The following is a 22,877-nucleotide window of genomic DNA, read 5'->3' as shown; positions in this document are numbered from 1 at the left end:
AATATATTTAAGAGGCCAGACTGCTACAAATAGTATACTTCCAGGTTGTTTAAAAGTCAGTTGGTCGTTGAGCAAAAGCCTGAGGGATAGACTATATCTTTTTAGTGCAGTTAATAGATTATATCTCCTGTGTGTATTGAAGGAGCACAACATCTGAGTTATGTGTCCGTCTGCTTTGTTGCTCTCCTCCTCTTTTCCTCTCAGGCTGTCTGAGCTGAGCTCTCTAATGGCGGCTGTGTATTTTAAGGAGCAGAGTGGCGGCTGACAGACATATGGAGCTATTGTGGTTGTTGATGGTGATGACGTTGCCGTTCCCCTTTAAGCACCAGCTCGCCATCCTAAATCATTACCCCGGGCCACTCATAAAGTATAAAACCAGGTTTATACAAGTACAAACATAAGCATGCAGTTATTCTCTCACACCTGCAAACACACATCATCTTATTCCGCACGTACACACTCACTACATACGCTGACACGCTGAAGGCACTTTGTCCTCCTTTCCCCCAAGGATTCTGGTAATTAGATTCCTACAGGCCAAGTCTCTCAATTTCACTGCATTTAATTGGAACCACACACACACACACACACACACACACACACACACACACACACACACACACACAAAACCACAGAAGACTCCACAGGTCCACGCTTGTTGATCACTAGCCGGGACTGTGCCGCTCTAATAATTAATTTCTACGCTGGCCCCCCTCACACGCCTCATTTACCCATCAATCCCTTCTTTGTTTTATGAATTCTATTAAGCCGGCCCCTTCTTCTGCAAGGAGGAGACAGAAGGTGAGATCCATTCTTGTTGCACGTCAACGACGACCTGCACGCTAAGCTTTTATGGACGGACGGGTCGGCTAGAGATGGAACATGTTGACGTGTTTGCATGTGAGTGCACTCCCTCAGGTATGGGGGTGGGGGGGCACCAGCACATCAGAGTCTGCATGCTTTCTGTGAATGCCATGATGCTGATTGGTACTGACATCCCAGCCCTGGGCTTTCTGGAGGGTTAAAAGCTGTGGTGCACCTATATCCAAAGAGGCATTTTGTTCAAGTTACTGCATTTGATCATGTGTTCAATACATGGATGCTGCTAGATGTGGCATGTCTGGCATCTGGAGTTCAGGTAGCCGTGATCAGAGTCTAAACATGTTCCTAGCACTCATTACTGTAATATCCTTTAGATATGTGGCACATGGCTCCTTATTGTGTCTCATGTGTCCCTGAAATGAAGCTATTTAATGAAAGCCGACTGTCATATAGTAACTTGTAGACTGATACAGGAATGAGTCGTAAAACCTGGAAATACATTCCAGGTTCCCTCATTTTTAAGTCGGTAGTTTTTTTGAACGGGGTTTTGGTCGAATGCCTGAAATAAGACATTAAACATTCAATGTAGAGATGGGATATTGGACTGGGAAAATCAGATTTGGGTGCTGATACTGATATTGTTCACAGGTTGGCTCTTGGAAATTATGGTGCCGATTCTATGTTCCATAGGTTGTACTGGACCCTGAACCTGCTGTCAATCAACATGAGTCAAGTCACCTACTCATACATACGGTTTGCTTCAGAAGACATTCAAATTAAATGAATCAGTGTGAACGTGCGTAGAACTAGTGTGTGGTTAACTACTGCCTCATGATCTAGTCTTGTACATAATAATGAGAATATTCCAGAAAAGGAGCTCATTATTGGTTTATGTGCATCAGAATCAGTTCATAACTTCAAAAATGTGTGCAAGGAAGCACTAGGCTTCTTTGTGATGTTGAATTCATGTTTCTGCTGTGCAGTTTGTTTGTAACATAATATTTAAATTCTAGGGAGATTATAGGGATGACGTACCGCACCTTAAGAAAACAGTTACACAACACAATGTTCATTATGCATGTGAACAGCAAATGTTAGAATCTGCTGCGCATGCACACACACACACACACACACACACACACACACACACACAAATTTCTGCTTGAAATGCCCATCTCTTGATTTCATGGCATGTCCATGAAAATCACTTCAAATTAATGTAAAAATTGGTTTATTTGCAGTATAAGTTATGCTGATTAATGTTTTTTTAAAATATTCAACAAAACAACAGCAAAAAAATGAGCAAAAGCGAACAGAAAACCCATGTGATATGAGCCAAATTATTTATTTTGTGAACCGCTCCACCACTAAAAGATTATTTTGCAAAACATAATTTGTGAATCTCAAAGAAATTCTCACAATTTTAGCAGAAATCCAAAATTCAGTGTAAAAAATCTCATCAGCTTTTGGTTGAGGGAACTCATGTTGACGCGAACCTCTAAAAATATGTCATTTCTTCGACTGGTCCCTGTAGTGGTTGAAGCTAACATATTAAAAAAAAAAAATCCTTTAGCATTCTAAGATAACGAAATGATTGCAATAATTAAAGTTGGGGCTTTTCAACATATTGATTATTTCATGACATGTGATATCTTGGGGGAAATGAGAGGGAGAAAGCAAACTATTGCTGACACCTTCCTGGTGGCAGCATCTGTAGAGTGCATCCTCCACTGGGACCGGGACCAGAGACCATCTGTCGCTTGAGCTCACAGACAGAAGACAGTAGAATCAGAGATAGGACGCTCATTAACCTCCATAAAACCAAAGCAGTGGCCCAATATTACTGAATTATCGTTAATATTATTAAGAACTGGAACAAGCAATTAAAGCCGACAGTTTAATCAGTTGTTGTTGCAGACACGAGCAATGAACTAGACCATGAGCGCTCTCTATTTTTGACGACACTTCTCATCCCTGGAGAGGCAGCTCGCATCCTGGGGCACTCTCACTGCTGCCTACACACACACACACACACACACACACACACACAAATGTTCTCTCTCTCAGGGGTGGAGGATGTGCATTGTTGTTTGAGGACAAATACATTAGAGACATGTCCAATAGGTGAAGAAGCTTTAGGAACTCGCATTCTACAAATACTGTGAGTTATCTCCTCTGTTGCCATAAACGATGGCTGAAATTACAAATAAAAGCTGTTGGGTTAATCAGTTTTAAATCCATTATATGTTTGGAAATCATGATCTTTGGGACTGTGGGTAACTGGAGCCACAATATGAACATGAGGAGGGTTTACTGTATTATAACCTGAAAAAGCTTTTGGTTTTATCTACAAAATTGTAACTGAGGGAAACGTTCCTAAAAACAGTCATTCCTGTCACTTATTCTGTCTTCAGCCTGACGCTCAACCAACGTGTGTGTGTGTGTTGCGCGGTTGCATCTCAATATCTACTAAATAATGGGGTGGAGCAGAGAAGCATTGGTATTTTTAGCTCTGTGTGCTTCATGGAAAACAGGGTGTTTTGTGAATGGTAAGTTCTTTCCTGTTTTTGCTTTTGAGTCTTTGCTGCCTGTCAGGGAGAGAAGAGCAGAGGAGGTGGGGAGGAGTGAGTCAAACCCAAAATAGTGAAATACACTGTTGCATCAAAGTGTTGCTGTAGGGAGAGATTTATAGCTCTGTGTGGGCCTTACCTGTGGATCGTTGTAGCTGGTACTGCTGCAAAAGCCGATGATGATGTTGCACAATCAAGGAACTCATGCACAACCTTAATATGTGACAGGATTGTGAACAACGGGAACAGACACAGAATAAAATTCTACTCGTGATTGAGATTATTTCAGTGACAGAAAGTGGGATTGGTATTGTCCACCGTTTGTTGAGAATGAGGGGTTATAGACCCGTAGGCCAGTATAATTCACGAAGACACTTGGACATGCAACGTCTCATATCAAATCTAGACAACAGTAACAACCTGCTTATAAATGAAATAATTACATATAAAAAAGCACGTAAAAAAAAAAAAAGAATTGTACAACTGGGAGAGTAAATGTACTTTAAAGTACTTGAATCCACCCGGAGTATACGTTTTTAGAGGAGAATCATCATTGTTTTCTCTCCCTTTGCCAAGATACCTTGAACGCAGCGCACTATTTCTCCACTTGCATACGGAATGACCAAGTTTATAAAAAGTGATCAGCAGTACAAGTGTTATTTATCACCTCTTACATTGCCACATCCTTCAGTGAGGTTGTCTCATTGTGGTGGGGAAACCTCACATCACATTTGATCCAGTGACACAAAATAATTCAAAACTTGATATTAGTCACCCTAGCTAGTTAGCTTAAAGTGATACTTTACTTAAAATGTGTATTTTACCTTTTGAGTACTCCCAAATAGGTGTGTTTAACCTCAGTGACATGCTTTTATAACCCTGCATCACTTCTTTGCGACTCCAGAATGCAGAAAGAGCCAGCTACGTCTGTTTAGCTCGAAGCTAACAGTGACTTACAGTTAACAACAGCTATAGCAACAAAACACCAAACCAGGCTTTAAAAAAAGGGAAAAAAAAACAGCCGCTTGCAAACTTTCAAGCAAATACTGTTTCATCCAGCTTATGCTTATGCTTCGATTTGAGCTAAAAATACCAACAGTTTTAATTTGTTTTTGCTTAAAAAAACAGACATTTTTTGGGAAGGTTTAGCTGGGGTTTGTTTTCCAGTCCCGAGCTTAATTTACTCTTTCACCTTATAAGGTGTATAAAAAGTGCCCGATGCTCCTCTGGAGGCTATGGAAGCTGTTCCAGAGAATCTGGAAGAAGGGCATCATTCCATCGTGTTTGAAAAAGGCAGAAGGCTGTTTTGTGCCAAAAGAAGAGAACTCCTCAACCATAGACCAATTAAGAACATTCTCACTGCTAAGTGTAGAATGCAAGATCTTCTTTTCTGTACTGGCTTAGAGGATGACCTCATACATGACTGAGAATGGATATATCGACACCGCTATCCAGAAAGGCGGAATCCCAGGCTTCTCTGGGTGTCTGGCACACACGGGAGTTCTCAGTCAGATGATCTGGGAGGCCAAGGCCAGCAATGGCAACCTGACTGTTGTTTGGCTGGACTTGGCTAATGCCTACGGATCAATCCCTCAGGCCCTCAACCATGCAGCACTAGACCATTACCTCATCTCTCAGCACATCAAGGGAATGATCATCAGTTACTTTGGAGGAATCCAGCTGCGATTCAAGACAGCCCACTTTACCACCAAGTGGCAAAACTTGGAAAAAGGTATCATAACTGGCTGTACAATCTCCCCCATCCTCTTCATCATGGGAATGAACCTCCAGATAACAGCTGCTGGGAAGGAAGCCCGAGGCCCGAAAATGCAATCGGGCATCTGACAACCCCCAATAAGAGGTTACATGGACGACCTTATTGTAACGACCACAACCCATGTGGAGGCGAGGTGGGTGCTGACTGTTCTGGACCGCATGGCAACGTGGGCCGGAATGATGTTCAAGCCAAAGAAATCCAGGTGCATGGTGATCAGGAGAGGTAAACTGACGAATAGGGTCATGCTGCATGTGCAAGGTGAAGTAATTCCATCGATGAAGGAAAATCCAATCAAGTGCCTCGGAAAGTGGTTCGACGACTCACTTACCGACAGAAACAACATTAGCAGTACAGAAAAGCAGACAGAGGAATGGCTGAGAAGGATCGAGAAATCAGGGCTCCCGGGGAAGTTCAAAGCATGGCTTTACCAACATGGATTGCTGCCAAGACTCATGTGGCTGCTGACGGTGTATGAAGTTCCCATGACAAGCATTGAAGGAGTGGAGAGAAAGATCAACAAGTACCTCCGAAGGTGGCTGGGAATCCCTCCAAGCTTCACTTCAGTAGGCCTCTACATAAGATCAGGGTAGCTCCAACTTCCTCTGTCATCTGTGGTAGAGGAATTCAAGGTAGCAAAGTGTAGAGTCATAATGACATACAGAGACTCCCAGGATGAACAAGTCAGGCATGCAGGCATCCTCACAAGATCAGGTCGCAAGTGGGCAGCTGACTCATCTGTTGCACAAGCTGAAAGCATGTTGAAGCTACGTGACATCATCGGAACACCATGCACAGGAAGACAGGGTCTTGGAACTTCCCACGTCCAGCAATGGGGGAAGGCAGGATCCAAGGACAAAAGAGCCATGATCCAGGAGGAAGTACGGAACTTGGAGGAGGAAGGACGAAGGGCAAGGGCAGTGGAGCTAACATCCCAGGGAGCATGGACCAAATGGGACCTACCAAGAGGAAGATCACATGGGGAGATCTATGGAGATTGGAGCCTTTCCGCATCTCATTCATGCTCAGGTCGGTGTATGACACACTGCCGACTCCAACAAACTTGCACAAATGGGGCTTGAGAGAGGACCCACTGTGCAAGCTCTGCGGGGAGAGGGGTACCATGGCTTACATCCGTCAACATCAGAGTGTAAAACAGCACTTGCCCAAGGAAGATACAGGTGGCGCCATGATAAGGTGCTCATGACACTCACTAACACTCTAGAGCAAGAGAGACGCAAGAAATGCCAACCACATGGGAGAGCAATACCAGCAATCAAGTTCGTAAGAGAGGGTGAAAAGCCACCAACCACAGCAACAGCAAGAACCAATCTGCTGCAAAAGGCCCAATCATGGGAAATGAAGGTAGACTGGGGGGAAGACTGCTGCTAAAGTGACAGTGTTACATCAGCTTAAAGTTACGCAAATTGCTGCTATGTAATCAGCCTAAAGCTCCCTCTATTCCTTGTTCTTGCTACAAATGATGAACACGAGCCAAATGTAGGTTTATATTATGCAGTTTACAGTTTGAAAAACACCAAAACAATCACATAAAAGACACATCAGTGATCATTCTCATCGGGATTTTTATCAAGAGCGACTCGTTTTACATCATGCAGTTATTTGATCCATTGTTATAAAACACTGATTGTAGCAGCTTCATTAAAACATGTTTTGGATAGAATAAACATAAGTCTGCATTCATGGGTTCTCCTTGATTCACATCATCACTATTGAAAATGACAGCTGATAAAGAGAGAAATGTGGGTTCACTGTTAGGTGACTCAGATGAAAGCTTCACCTCGTGTATTTGCATTCAAGAAATAACAGTTGAGTCAGTGCCTGATGTGCTGAAATTCTAAAGAGTCCACACACACACACAAAAAAAAATCTGGACAACCGTGACTAAAGAAATACATCATATTTTAGAAAAGAAGACAGTGCACAGATGTCAGGCTCGTCAAGTTGATGAAGTAAGAAGAAGAGAATAACAAGAGGTCCAAGAAAGAGACAGATGACAGGAAGTGTAGTGGAGGATGCAGTTAGAGATAGTTCACCTAAAAAGAGCATTTTGTATTTCTTAAGCTCACAGTCATTTTTCCCACTTCTTTGTGACTTCAGAATGCAGAAAGAGCCCAGCACATATATTTAGCTCTCATCTCATGGTGTCCCTCTCAAATCCATCGTCTCTTGTAATCCACATCTTCTTTATTAAACCATGCTAATATTCCACTAACACTTCCATTTGAGGTGAAACTAAACAAAAATCAACCCATGTGGTTCAGCGCTACTGTGAACGAGTGTCGAAGCAAAAGTGAGAGCTGCTTTGTAGGTGTGTAGCTGGGTTGTACTGAGCTTTCCATTTGAATTTGATTGGCGGCTGCTGGATTTTATTATGTGAACGTGTAAAAGCAGTCAGGTCGGCGTACATGCTGCAAAGATGCATTTTGAAGCAAAAAGCAATAATATCACTTCCTGCAATTCTGTGACTGACGAGTTACTTAGAAGCCTTTGATCCTCTTGAATCAGACTTTTAATTTTCACTTTGCACAGCTCGATTTTCTTTTGTTTGGAGTTACGTTTGTACATTTAGTGTGCAATCAAATAGAACACTGCAATAAAAAATGGTTACAGATCATAACTATTGACACTACAAAGAGGCTTTATTGCAAATCCAATACATTTATAATTACAAATATATCCACATAAACCCAAAAGTTTTGACTGCAAGCAAAACTTTCGATTCATATTGTTTTACACACACAAACACTTTTTTTGAATTGCAGTGTCAATAGTTTTGCTCGAATCAATTTGGGGGGGGGGGCTGTAAATCTGTTTGATTGCATAATAACTCATTGATTGTGCACAGCAGACGTTCATGAGGCGGTAGATATACACAGTATTAGGAGCCTTACTAACCAGTCATAATATCAATGTCATCATTATCACCACTTCTGCAGTTGTGGAAGAATTTTTAATTTCATAAGGGTGCTGCTGCTTGTTGAAAAGCAAACCTTAGGTGCTGAAACACACACACACACACGCACACACACAGAGGAGTAAACCAAAGTCAGGACACAGAAAAAGATGGGATAGTTTGTGCGGTAGAGAAAGAGAGAGACATCAGAGATGACAGAGGAATTGAGAGGTTGAGAGGCAAAGAAGAGGAGAAATGAGAGGTGTATTGAAATGAGGCAAACCTTTGAAGACCAGCAGGTGAATGATTCCTTTGATAATTGTGTCAGCTCTTCATTTTGGTGCACAGCGATGGCGGTTGTGTACACTGGTCGATTGTATGTACACGTCTCATTCACCCTTTAAAGTCTGAACACGATACAAATGAAATACTCCCATCTTGTAGATAAGGTTTCCTCGATAACAATGAAGACTCGGACCACCCGCCATTGTCTCATAATGAGACAAAATTTACATATATAATTTATGTGTTTCTATCATGTGCATGTAGAGTACGTGTTTATATTGTGTTCTTTTTAGGTGTATTTGGACTTGAGAGTCGAAAATGGTATTTTATTTTGAAAACTCACAAGCTATACTATGCCATTCATGTGGGGATATTCTGTTGGCTCAATCTGCTTTGTACCGATTGGTGCATCATCCATCACAAATGGACTCGTTGCTGGTGCCTGCAAAGCGGCGCGCTTTGGCAAGTGACTGGTTAGGAGTTGGAAAGACATGACAGCGCCCGGCCGGTCATCGTCAGGTGGAAACTAGCTGATTCCTGTCCCTGGCTGGACAAATCGACAGATAAGCGTACTGCCTTCATCATCGGAACGGAATTGAACACGTAAAGTGAAGTAAAGAAATATTCTGAGTCTTGAGGTTATTAGTCACTGGGATATGATCTTAATCGGGTTATGGCAGGTGTTTACCCACTCGTACGCAATCAGAACGCTGTCATATTCTGATTAAAAAAAGGAATATGGCGTGCATGTAAACGTGATGTTAGGATGGTAATCATCTTATCCATTTATAACTGTAAGGTGACATAACGTCATTACTTTTCAGCATATTATCTTCATCTTCACATATCTCGCCCTTTTTATATCTGCTCTCCAAGTGCCCCAAAGGCCGTCATACTCACAAAATTGTGTGGGAAACACTTCACTTTTTAATTCACAAAGATGCTGACAGACATTTACATTTTGACTATTCTTCAGCCATCACTCTTAAGTGTTGTCAAAATATATTTCTATCAAACTTTAACCACCAGTCAGTTTGAATTCCTCTTATTTAATCTGCGTGTGTCATTATGTACACTGAAAGTACATGTCTTAATGTGTTTATTGTGCGCATTTGTGTAATGTGTCATCATATGTCAGCCTTCCTTTGCATCCCACCACGATGCCTCATATGTCAAAGAGCAGCGTGACATATAGGGGACTAAAATGTGCCTTTGGGGAAACTTCAAAGGGGAATTTTAGCTCCGGTCTTTGTGGATGATTTAGCACAGTCACACTTGATTATCAGTGTGTTTTGAGAATTTGAGAACTAATTCTTACGCGTTTGTGTGTTCACATGTGAGTGTATTTTTATCTCTTTTTTTTTTTTCTACTTTGAAGTTGGAGTTCTTTGAAAGGTCCAACAGCTCTGTAATCAATCAGCTGAGCGGATGTCATTGGCGGGCGTGCCTTGGCTGACGGGAGTCAATAACTCTGGGTCACAAATCTAAAATAGCCACAGCTCTAACAACGCAGTGTGAAGAAGAAATAACTTAAGAAAAATATGGATTCCTTTGATGTAGAAAAAGCAACATTTTGGCATTTTATGTACAATTTAAAAATAATTTCCCCTTGCTTAGACAACAACAGCATGCTAAAATTGCTTGGTTAATATTTAATAATGCCTCATGACAGCTGAGCTGCTGTATCTGGATCCAATACTGTATTTCTCTCTCCTTCACATGTGCAGCATGCATTTAGTCCACTAAGCTACAATGGGCATTTTGACAAATAGGCCCCATGATGTATTTAGTCCTCTGGGAAATTTCAATATTATGTAAAATGAAACTGCATACATTTAGTTTGACATTTATGTAAGGTCATTGCTCAACAGTTTTCTCTGCCAAGTCTAGGGTAATTGAATTTGGGATGCTGTTTTGCCTACAGCTATCCATGGATTACTTACAGGGTATGCAGAGCACACACCCGTATGTCCCCAGACACACACAGGCCATGAATGCTTGGTGAGAAAATATTTGGATGATTAATAAAGAAGAGAAGATGTGCTTATGATAATGTAGATGAAATTCTGAGAGCTCTGAATATTTCTAGTTCTGTCTTTGCTTTACTTGACTTTATCACAGTCAGAAGACTCCATGTTCACAGTTTTGATTTTTTTAGACTCGCATATCAGCGCTGCTTCTGATTAGACCCTTAGCGGAGCATGTTTGCCTGGATTTGTACATGTGTTTAAGGGTTACTTGTATCTGTACATTCACCCTGATATGAACCCGTGAGAGAAACATATCACTAAAGAGTGCTTGACCAGCTGTTTCACATCATACATTGCCACATGCATGTGAATCATTCTTCTACTTAGTTTCTTGATGCCTAAAAATAATCTGATGCACCTTAAAAAAAAAAAAAAAAAGCCTTGGTTACCTTGGGAAAAAAATTAATATCAAATTTTATAAAATGGCACCTTTATATCACAGTTGCCAAACTTGCGTGTCTCTCCGGAACACTAACCCTGTAGAAAGATGTCAGAATTGCCATAACGCACATTTCAGCCTACCATTGCCAGGGAAATGTGCAAGTAGCTCGGGGAATGTTAAAAACAACCTGTAAGTGACTGATGCCATCTAGTGGGCGTCGTAATTATGACCACAGGAAAGTAGGAAGTCATACTACGTCAATAAAAGGGGAGAGGAGTCCGTATACAGAGGTGGAGGGAGTGTTTCATCACAGTGGTTGAGATGCTACCTGTCAGCACAGAATGTGTTTGCCCCTCCCAAATGTGTGATAATTTCATGCCAATTTTTTTTTTTTAACAGCGTCTACATGTTTATAGTCCTCCCTGTTACTTCAAACCTGTTTTGGTAAAGATAATTCAAAATGAATCAACCCTTGCTGTTACTCGATTAAATGATGCTCATAATTTGTCATTTTTATCACTTATCATTTCATTCATCATTTTTATTTTATTTGAAGTCTAAATATGTGTGTTTCTGTATCTCAATTCTACAGTATCATACCTGACAAGCTTTGTTTTATCACATCAGTAATAAGCAAAACTAATTAGCGCATAGCCATATTTGTCATGAGGTGTTTGTGTGTATGATTATGCTCTAAATCTGTCTGGATTTTGTGCTGAAGCTGACACTGAAGCTAATCACCTCAGTGCTTCCCAGTGGACAGCCTTATTGCTTATTTAAGCATTCCTGAGGGAACTGATGTGTAGAACTGCTTCTCTGCCTGCTGCTGTCCCCATATTTTTGCCTTTCATGCTACTTTTCTCCATTATTTTTCCAACCTCCTGTTTATCTTTGTCTGCTTCTGGAATATAAAGTCGCAATTTGACTTGAATGTCTCCCTCTGTCTGTGTTCCTGTCACTCGGTCCGTTTCTTACCGTTCGCCTGCTTCCTTTGACAACTTATGTTTGAATGTAAATCATCCATTTGGGACCAAAAAAACCCCAACCCAAAACAAAAGGTTTTTAAGACTAAACACCAGGATACATTTAAATTAGGGATGCCCCGATGCCGATACCGGTATTGGGTATCGGCATTGATACTGATACCCCATGTGTGTACTTGTACTCGTACTCGCAAAAGAACTCCGATACCACAACAACCCATACCACTCTTGCCTAAGCACATATGATGGCGGCGCGTCTGTCCACGTCTGAAAGACAGAAGCCAAAACACGACGCACACTTATGACGCACAAAGGATGCGCCCCCTTAAAGTGGACGCAGACAACCGACATTTGCTCAGCAGGAAGGCAGCAAAGGGAGTAGAGATGTCCGCAGTATGGAACTATTTCAAGGTAAATGACAGTGACAAAAGCCAAGCTAACTGCCAATTATGCCCGTCGAAAATCTTAAGAGGAGGGACAAACAGCAGCACTTACAACACAAGCAACTTGATTAAACACCTGAAGAATCAACACGCCGACAATTTCCGGGAGTTCGTGAATTCCGGCAAGCAACAACAACCAACTTTGCAGCAAATGCTAGCAAAGACAGAAAAAATGTCCGGAGACAACCCGCGGGCGGTGAAAATAACGGACGCTCTTACCCAATACATTGCTCTCGATGACCAGCCATTTTCGGATGTTGACAGTTTGGGTTTTCGTCGTCTTCTCTGTATACTGGAGCTGAGATATGACATTCCCAGCTAAGTACTCGTATCGGCAAGTACCCAAATGTAAGTACTCGTACTCTGTCTGTAAAAAAGTGGTATCGGTGCATCCCTAATTTAAATGAATAATTTGATCTTGCAATACATATCCGTTATGTGTATGTTGAAAATACTGCTATATGTTACACTTTTCCTCTGCATTTTTTTTCAAGTGTTGAACATAAAAAAAACATGTATTTGTTGTTTCTTGCAGGAATTATTTCCTAATTCTTGTCTTTGTGATGTCCACCTTCTTTCTTCGTACGTGGTCTAACGTAGTTTGTTACCAAGTGACTGGACTTATCCATTTTAATGGTGTTTTACAATGATCTGATCATTCAGTCAGTTTGACTTCAATGAGCTGGAATAATCGTGTGTGTTTAAAACACTCTCTAAAATCTCACTTCCTCTCGTTCCATTTAAATATCCACAGCAACCTCTTATTGAAGTTGTGTCATTTACACCCAGCAAATGGGACATGGATGATTGATGGAAATGAGCACCTGAGCACGAAATGAGAGTGTGTCACTGCCGTCAGGGCTTGTGGCTTAACAAAGGTAAATGTTAGTTCAGATTGAATTTAAAGATTGATTTTGCTTTATCTTTTGAGGAATTGTAAACATCTGTCGATTGTATTACTGTGTGGCTAACAGCAAAGGGCTGCTACACATGCTGTTTCCCCCTGCATCATTTGCAAGACATTGTTAGATTGATTGCCTTTAAGCATAAATGATTAACTCCATAGTTCAGCAAGAAGTAGAATGTCATACTCGCTGACTGCTACTAAGCAGTGCTTGATTCCATTCTCAGACGAGGATATTATTGGGCTAATGTGCTAAACACAGTCTTTGATGCTGACCTCTCCCGAGTCCCTGGGATGCCGCCTCATCCTCATCTCTCTTAAACTTTCCTCCTTCTCTCTCCATCCCAGTATTAACTTCAGTTTCTCCCTGGAAGGCCTCCTGTCTGCTGAGAGAGAGGAAACATCAGTGGATTTACTGGGACCTTAGCTGATTTATAGCCTTAGGCAATTGGCAGGTTATGTAAATGTTGGTTTAAGGAGGATACAGAGATGTTTTGTTCAGAATTATCAAAGGTGCATTGAGTGATTTCAAAATAAAAGGCTTTTTTTTTTCTTAGAATATAAACTGTCTCCATTGTCTGCTAGATGATGAAGTGAAAAGTGGTATTGTGTCTTCATCCAGAGGGCTCCGACTGAGACTACACAAGATTTTGTGAGGTTAAGGTCAAGGCACAGTGAAACCGAGCCAAGATGGAGACCAAGACAGAAACTAAGGCAGGGTGAGGCATAGTCAAGACAGAGACAAAGGCAGGGTGAGATGGAGTCCAGACCGAGACTAAGGCAGCACAAAACTGAGTTGAGATGGGGACCAGAAGATGGTCTCGGTAAAGGTTGTTGTGGTATTTGCAGACTGCATTTTGTTTTGTTTTGTTTTTCAGTTTGTTTGCATACAACATTTTTATTTCTGGTGTAGCCAAAGATAATTACAGATAAATGAGCAGACATCTTCCTCCACTGACAGATGAAGTGTGTGAAGGGGGGAGAGCAAAGATACTAATAGTGTTCTAAAGTTACAAGTCAAGTTTTTGGTTGCATTTGCAATCAGTCATTTTTATATCCTATATTTTATATCTAAAGGTCATTACATTCAACTCCACGATTATTAAAAGTTTGAATTGTGATTCAGTTTCATTTTTTTTCTCTCTTACTGACCGGAAAAATTGCAAATCGAGGTTGACGCCCATCATCTTAGAGCCAGTTTCAGGAGCCGATAATTGCACATGTCCAACATTTGGGGAGGAAAGATTGATAAAAGCTTTATTGAGAGAGGAAGGATCGAATGGTTGAGGCAGGTAAAGCTGAGAGAAGGTGAAAACCAGGAGAGGAGTTAACAGCACAGAGAGGGAAGGGGACAGCAAAGGTAAATAATTAAGTGCTTGTGAATATGAGTGTTTCATCTTAGGAGGAGAGTTTGGGAGCAAATGGGAGCATTAAAGACAATTTGTTGCTGACAGCATTACCTCACTCTTCATCCCACCTGCACGCCACATTAACACTGGTATGACCCCATCACGTCAACCTAAATTGAAGACTACTCAAGCAAATCCAGAATGGTTTCCCTGCGGCAAATGAGGAAATTCCTCTCGCATAAATGCTTGAAGATAGATTTCAGCAAAGGTACAATTTAATCCAAGATGCTTCTTTTTTTAGGGGGGGGGGGGGGGGTATTTTTTCAGCAAAAATTGCAGGAACTGAGTTTTTTTTTTAACGTATGATCAAATAATTGACACACACACACACACACAGTAACCAAGAGCAATTTGTGTGTTGAAGCATTTCTTGACTTTAGGGGCTCATTTTAATCTCAACAAACTCCGGGAGTAGCAATCCTCAAGTCACTGTAGCATGAAGAATCCCAATCTCTACCATCACCTGCCGATAGTGCCGCACGCTGTTGGGGAATTCATTTGCCAGAAAGAAATTACGGCAGCAGAAACCTCATTCTTTCAGTCTCTTGACAAAGCTTGTCACCATCATTGAATATTGGAACTAGAATCAACCGCTTAATGAAGACTTTAACCCTGAGCTCATGCGAAATAATTTAGCATTTCCCTACGACCCGCTTCTCTGGTCTTATGCTGCCTCGTGTTTATTCAGAATGTGACATCCAAGGACACACATACACGGTCACTGCTACACAGGAACACGCACAGATTCGCTTCTCCTGATGCACTACACGTCTGAACATTCTGCTGTCTCAACACCATCTGAGATTGTATGTTTTGTGCTTGTTTATCACACAAACACGGTTTAGATGCTGGCTGTGCAGAAATCCTGTTGTCGCTTTGTGGGTCTCTCATGAGAGGATCTACATTCACTACATACGACATTAGAACCGTTAAAACCACACATTTTGAAAACACAAATTCCAGCAAATGTTGATGGGTCTCAAGCTCAATCTTAAAGGCTTCTTCAATACAAGATGATGTTTATTTAGTACATTTTGGTCCCAGTTAGAGTAAAATTGAAGACACTGGTACTTGCCTACAAGGCTGTACATCAGCCTGCCGTCCTCCATTCCTTTGCTTCATCCCCTCGTCGTTACAGGAACTCATAAATTGCTCATTCAGATTTTCTCAGCTCCGACTGGAGCAACTTTGTCCTTTCTTCTTCTCCTTCTTCTTCGAACAAAACCCCCCTGAAAAACCTTCATTGTGACTCATTCTTCTCCAAGGTTCTAACTGATGTGACAAGGACACATTCACATGATGAACTTCTGATTCCACCTCTGGAAAAATCTACTTAAGCTGTTTCAGACAAAAGCGTCTGTTGATGACATAAAGTAACAATTTAAAATAGATGATAGCGCATAGTCAACTTTAGGGCGTGGCTACCTTGTGACTGACAGGCTCTGACAGACTGAACTGAAGAGTACAACTTAAATGCAACAGACACAAAGCAGACAAGGAGCAGATTGGACAAAAGAATAAGGTTGAGGCTAAATACACAAAGCGGGGAATAAAATAAACCTGAGACACGAGATGAACATAGCAAGACGGAATGGGAAAGAAAAAATTAAGTGTTTGATACAAAACAGGAGAATATGCACTAAGACAACACCCAGAAGAAAATTCTTATTCAAAATTAAATCAGGTGCATTTGCAGTATTCTTTATATGCAGAAATATTTTTCTAATCAAAAACTGTCCAAATTAAATTTTTAGAACCATAAATGATATGGCAGTTGCTGATATTAAATTATGTTCTTTTACATTAAGCAGACTACTAAAGATGTTTCCAGTGTCAGCAGGTTGAGAGCCCGTGTTGATGAGGTGAAGCTAATGCTAATGTTTGCTAATATATACACAAATAGGGTATCATGCTTCATAACTCCTGCAGCCTGATTTCTGCTATGTAAATACTCAACTAGTCATGCTTGTTCTTCTTGCCCGAAGAGACAGAAAACTACAAACCAAATCATGCAGATGAAAAACTGCTTTTACCCTCACATTCAAATAGGCTATTACACAGTGTCAAATCCCCTGCAGCTCAGAATAAAATCTCTACGTCCTTCCTTTTTATTTATAATGAAAGTAATTTAATGCTCGCTAGATCTGAACTTGTTTGTACAATGTGTTTCCTTCTCCCGTAATGTGTATTAAAAACAACCCACCTGAAGCAAGCATATAAAAAACTTTCTTAAATGAGGTATTTGTCCTTGTTAAGTTCTCCATGAAACTTTTTTATTGTTATATATTTAATCTAAATAAAAGTAACAAGTTGTTGTAGACAAGTCACGTAAAAATTATAGACTCATACGACTTGATTTGCTGTATATGTAGGGGGTGGCTACATTTTGTTTAAAAAGAGGCAAAAAAGATTTTTTTTCCCAGCAGTTTGAGAGCAACTGACAATTGTTTATTGTCGAGTGGAATACCAGAAACACTAAAAAATGTGCTAACTCATTTAAAATTGCATATAAATCATGGAGAAAAACTCTTGTCTTCTTTTTCTTACAAAGGGGAGCAATGTGTTAGTGGCTCGTTCAGCTTTGTCCCAGCTCGGCTGTGGCCCATCCGCCCCTCGCTGACTTGTCGGGTTGGGCGAACCGCTCTATTTTCAGGTCCTCTTTAATGGATGTCACAATTTTCTATCCAATCACACGAGGGGTGGGAGGTATTACATCACTGATGGACAGAAAGCATGGTGGACAGAGAAGCTGAGTAAGTGGCCAAGGAAAACGCTGGTTTACAATTAGCGCTGGTTACCGGGGGCAATTATAACCGACGGACAGGCGGATGAAATGTTGCTTTTATAAAACTGCTATTAATGTTATGTGGCTGTGCTTTTCAATGTGTTATATTAATATACTGGTTTGATATGAAGCTAATTATGCTTACACTCATCAAACATAGCATCATTAATGCTGCCGACTCGCATCCCTACCAGGCTTCGAAACCGCATCAAGCTAGCGCTGCTAATGCACTTCACTAGTCCATGTTAATGGCAGCTTTTGTAAAAGATGTAAAATACAAGCATGGCAGCAAGAGAATAGGTCGATTCCATTTTACTTTCATGGAAAGTAGGTGACTCCTATTAAATTTTTATAGGCAATCCAATCGTCTTTGAAGAAAACAATCGTGATTTGTCCATTCAGTTGCTGAGTAATGATCTGAAAATCGACCAGAAAAAGTCTACTAGGCCCCTGTCTCATCATGCATGCCCCGCAAAACGTTTGAGACAGGGAAACAAAAACAAAGGTACCAACAACTCTTGCTCACATAGACACACACACACACACGCGCACCCACAATTTGCTGCTTGAGACCAAGAGCACTTTCAATCTTGGGCACTTGCTGCCTGTGTCCCGCCATAGTACTCCGGTTCTTTTCTCTGCAGCTGTCAGCCAGACACACCCTCCTTGCCCCTTCACATCCTCTCCCGTGTCATCACCGTTTCTCCAGTCTTCCTCGCTGTCCTCCGTGTCCTCCCATCACCTCCGTGTGCACCAGCATTTCCTGCAAGTGGGCAATCCACCTCCCTTAAAAGCACCACTCTGTCATTAGCTCGACAGGTGAGTTGGGTGTAATTGACGAGACAGAAAGTTAAAAAACATGCTTCCTGTGACTTCAAAATAAAAGTTGTCAAAAACAATTAAAACCAAACACATAAAACACACTTAATGCAAGTAAAACCACAGGTCGACGTCTGCTAGATCGTAATATAGAGTCGAGAAACAAGCGAAGAAATCATAGCGCATAAAACTTGATATGAATATAACTTTTTGTGATCCCGGTGGGTGTAAATGTGTCTTTATGTGCTGTTACGACGTATACGTGGTATATAAAGCACGTCTGGGCCTGATGATGCTTGAAAGGCTGAAAAAAACTCTTCATTGAATTCAATATGTGACAGAGTGCCTAATAGCATATATTAACTCTACTGTAGCAAACGGTAGACAGTCAGAAACCACACGGATGGAATTAACAATGCAGTCAGACACACACTCATACATACACACACACTCACTCAAAACACACACTGGGTCTGTCTTATCTCCCCCTCATTTTTCTCTGGAGATGAGGTGACACTTGACACATCATGGCCATTTTCTATCCAACAGTTTTCAGCTCTCTCCTCCGTTCTTCAGTCTCTCTCCCTCTCACACTCTCAGTGGAGGGTTTCCACTCAGAATGCGAAGAAACAGCAAACAAGGAGGTTTATAATGAAACTGTCTCATTTTCCCTCCTTTTTTCTTTCTCCGGTTATCTACATTCTATTTTCATCTATTGCAGTTATTCTTCTCTTGCCGATTCCTCTTTTTCCCCTTCATCACACTGTAGCTCATTCTACATCTCCTCTTGAGTCTCCTCCGCTCTCCTTCCTTGTTTCGTCCAGCTTCTGCCTTCCACCCCCCCCCCACACACTTCTTTGCCCCCCCCCTTCCCTTGACATTCGACTTTACACTCAAGTAGCATCACAATCCTTTATCTTTACGTGTGGCCTCCTCTTTGTGCGTATGTGTCCGTGCTTTTGGGGGGTGGGGGGGTGGGGGTGATGGGGTGGGGTTGCATACAAGCTTCAAATGCTCCGAGAGCCATTTTCAACTCTCATTTCACACTGCTGAGGGTAAAAAGACCTGACACAGCACTCTGGGGGGGAGACGAGAGGAGTAGCTGAGGGAAGAATGTGAGAGATAGGGAGGAAGTGATGGTGAAGACAGAGCTGGAAGTGGAGGAGGAGAGCGAGGCACAAGAAGTGGGAGACGAGGAGAATAATGGCTGTTGGCATTACGCTACCTACAGTATGGCAAAGGGAGCAAAAATAGAGAGAGAGGAGGGAGCAATGAATTAATAGAACAACTCTAAAAAGGGAAGGAAGATGGAGAGAGGACGAAAACAATGAAAGTCATGTCATCTGATCAGGGAGGGACGGCGATCAGTCGCATTGTATTTTTGTTGCTATCCTGTTTCCAAAATTACCTTCCTCCCTCCTCTTTTCTCCAGGTGAAGCTCTGCCCCCTCCTTCTCCTTTCACTTTCTACAACCCACCCCACCCTCGCCCCACCCCACCCAGCCCCTCTTGCACAATGTGCATGTTTATGCAAATTGGGTAATTAGGAAAGTGCCTGGCTTCCTTCGAGCTCCACGGTTTGACGAGATGTGTGAGGAGAGAAGCGGTGGACAGATAAGGACTCAGTTTTTGGTGCTTATTTAAAGGGCGATAATATAAGCTGATGCACAACACACGTACACACACATTCCTTTAAGTGTGTGCTTGTGTGTGTTTGTGATTAAAATGCTTCCTTACCTCTATTTTCATACAAGATGCAGCTACAACCTTTTTCATTTACAACAATGTGCAAGCGCTGTCCCTGAGAAATAAACAAAATATAATAAACTGTCCATCAGCTCTCTCTCTCTTTTTTTCTTGCCTTCTCTGTCTGTTTTCCTCCTCCTCCTCAGCTCTCTGATATCTTTGCATCTCAACTTCTTTCTGTCACCCTCGCTTACTGCCGTCCCTCTTGCTATCTTGTCTGTCTCTCTTTATGTCTTTGTTTCTTTGCATGATTCACTCTATTTTATCATCTTTTTGTTCATTCCTTTTATCTTCACCTTCCCCCTCTACCTTTGGCCTTTTCCTTCTTTCTTCCTTTCCTGTGTTGCCTCCGGTTGTGACCTGACCATCACTCGTCAGATATGTTGCACTCAGGCTTGCATACGTTGCACGAACATACATATGTGTCTTAATGTTTCAGGAAACCTAAATGACACATGGACGTGCCCTCACAAACGTGCACAGCTGGTTTTGTCTGCTCTTTCGCCACAACACAATCTCTCTGTCTCTGTCTGTCTCTGTCTCTCTCACTCTCTCAAGTGCCCAAACACATGCCTGCACATCACCTAACATCATCTCCTGGAGTTTTCAAAACTTTGGATGGCAGTTTTCCTGTCAGAGCATGAAAGCAACAGGAAAAAGATTTGTGAAATGATAGGAGAAGATGCTGAAGATACAGGCTATGAAGCGATAAAGAGTCCTGACAGATATTCAACACTTTTTGCTTGACAGAGGAGAAGAAGACGAATCGATTCATCCTTACATCTCCTCTCCTTCCATCACCACCATCTGTTCATCTCCTCCTATGCTGTCTTTTTCTTCTTTTTAAAGCCACATTAAGTGAAACTGTCCTCAATAAGGCAACAAAGGTAACCAACAAAGTAGCTTTGCAGCCCCTCAGAAGTGGTGATACTGGAAAAATGCCTGGTGGCTAACAAGTAAGAGTAAGAACCCAAATGCGTATCTGAGCACAGCAAAAGTTCCTGCAGTTAAGAACTTTTGTTCCCTCTCAGTATGGGATTATTAAATGTGTCTCTCGGGCATCTCATTGTAGCTACTATGTTTATATAATATATTTTTTCATTTGTGATTATTGTTATTGTATGGCATGTATATGAATGTATGTGGGGGGTTGTGTTTTCAAAACTTATGGTACCTTCAAGGAGAAGTATTCCAAATTTAGTGTTCGATGATACAATAGTGAAGGTATTCTATTCAGGAGAAGGAGCCACACTGATCACATTCGTTGGGCAAGAGCCGCATCTCTGTTTTATTCGTAGCAATTAAAGCGATACGTCACCCAAAAAATTAAAATTTACTCCGTTAAAATCTTACATCACCTTGTGCCAATTGAAGGTTGTGAAAATCTTTTAGTCCATGAAACTCTGAGGCAAGTATGGAGGCATACAACCGCTTTATGTTTCTTTTCATGTTAGAAAATTGGTCTCCATTCACATCAGTTGTTTGGCACAACACCTTTTCCTGTGAAACTACAGTAGTGCTTTGAGTTAGAGGACTGAATTTCATTTTTGGCTGAGGTGCCCCTTTAAAATGACAAAGTCTCCATAGAAACGGTTTAATTTGTTCTACGGGGTGGTTGCAGCAACATGAGCTTGTGCAGCTGCTGGGAAGAAAAAGAAAAAAAAAAACGCACTACACACCATTGACACAACACATCACACCCATCTCCGGTGGGTTCCGGGCCTTGGGAAGCTAATTGTGATAGCGATTACAATGATAGCAGCCACTGTCTTCATCACTGTTACATACAAGATACAGTGTCGTGTGTGTGTGTCTGTGTCTGTGTGTGTGTGAAGCAGCAGTAGAAACAGCAAATCTGATGAATGGCACAACCATAAACACACACACACAATCAGGGAGAGAAATACACAAGTGCTTCAATAAACTACACACATACTTTATTGTGTGAACACCTGCAGCTGTGCAGCAGTCTGTGAAATGATCCCCCTCAGTCCTTTCTGCCACCGCCAGTGTAGTCACCAAAGTGCACACAACTGCTTTATCTGGTTTGGGACTGAAAACACTTTCATGCAATGCTTTTTACACACACACACACACACACACACACACACACACACACACACACACACACACACACACACACTCTCTCTCTCTCGCTCTCTCTTTCTCTCTCTCTCATCCAACCTGACAGGCTGCGGCAGATGCACTCACATGTCATCCTGTAAGATTGACCGTTTGTTTTATTTGGCACGCCTCTCAGTGCATCACACACAGGCAGCCGGAGGGAAATTTATGTCATTTATCTGAGTGAAAGAGTGACAGCAAGAGCTCTAATAGTAAATCATTGGCAGCATTATCGGACCTCCCCTCCCTCACCAATATGGATTTGTGTTAGGAAGCTCAGGGACCCTGTAATAAATCAGTCAATAACACACAGGAGTGTGTATACACAAAAACCTGCAGTGGGCATGGACACATCTCTAACACACACACAACCACACACACATCATAGCTGATAATGAATGTGTTGAAAAGCAGCCTATGACTGGAGTCTCTCTAGCGTGGATCACCCATGGTATCGGCCCCAGAGTGCTCCTGCCACCCAGTGAATTATTACACTCGTAGCTTAGCGTGACTGTCTGCTAATACTAAAAAAATTGAGCCTGCTCTCCAGTGCAGTGTATTGTGTTAGCATCAGCATGTCACAGTATTTATGAGGATAAACTCGAGTTGACTTAAAGATACAAAGACGTGTTTGATATTCACTTGAACTGTACATGTGCAGCGATAGTCTGCGCTGCTGGAGAAAGTGCTAATACTGTTACAACAGATTAAGCTGATGGGGCCACCGCTTCAATGTAATCCACTAGCAGCCACTTCCTAAAGATGATTTCTGACAGAGCTCAGGATCCTTCCTCATCAAAGAAAGAGGGCAGCAGTGATTGAGGAGGAAGAGAGAGAGAGAGAGACTTTTAAAAAAAAGAACAAGGATGGAAGGGTAGAAATGCT

At 41.7% G+C, this 22,877-nt stretch overlaps 1 protein-coding gene and 1 long non-coding RNA gene across 7 annotated transcripts in view; both read left to right on the top strand.

Annotated features, from left to right (window-relative positions):
* The window catches only part of cacna1ia (calcium voltage-gated channel subunit alpha1 Ia), a 163,182-nt gene that overhangs the window by 17,433 nt on the left and 122,872 nt on the right, over positions 1-22,877 (top strand). The gene's annotated exons all lie outside the window — the stretch shown is intronic.
* Positions 12,458-13,646, top strand: LOC147245258 (uncharacterized). Its single transcript, XR_015109934.1, has 3 exons — positions 12,458-12,554; positions 12,961-13,084; positions 13,459-13,646. It is a non-coding gene; the product is annotated as an uncharacterized LOC147245258 (long non-coding RNA).

Source organism: Aulostomus chinensis, chromosome 18 (genome assembly GCF_037954235.1).
Source record: "Aulostomus chinensis isolate RoL2024-O1b breed Wild chromosome 18, RoL_Achi_v1.0, whole genome shotgun sequence".
NCBI lineage: Eukaryota > Metazoa > Chordata > Actinopteri > Syngnathiformes > Aulostomidae > Aulostomus > Aulostomus chinensis.
The sequence above is the reverse complement of the archived record's forward strand: the minus strand, read 5'-3'. Positions and strand labels throughout refer to the sequence as shown.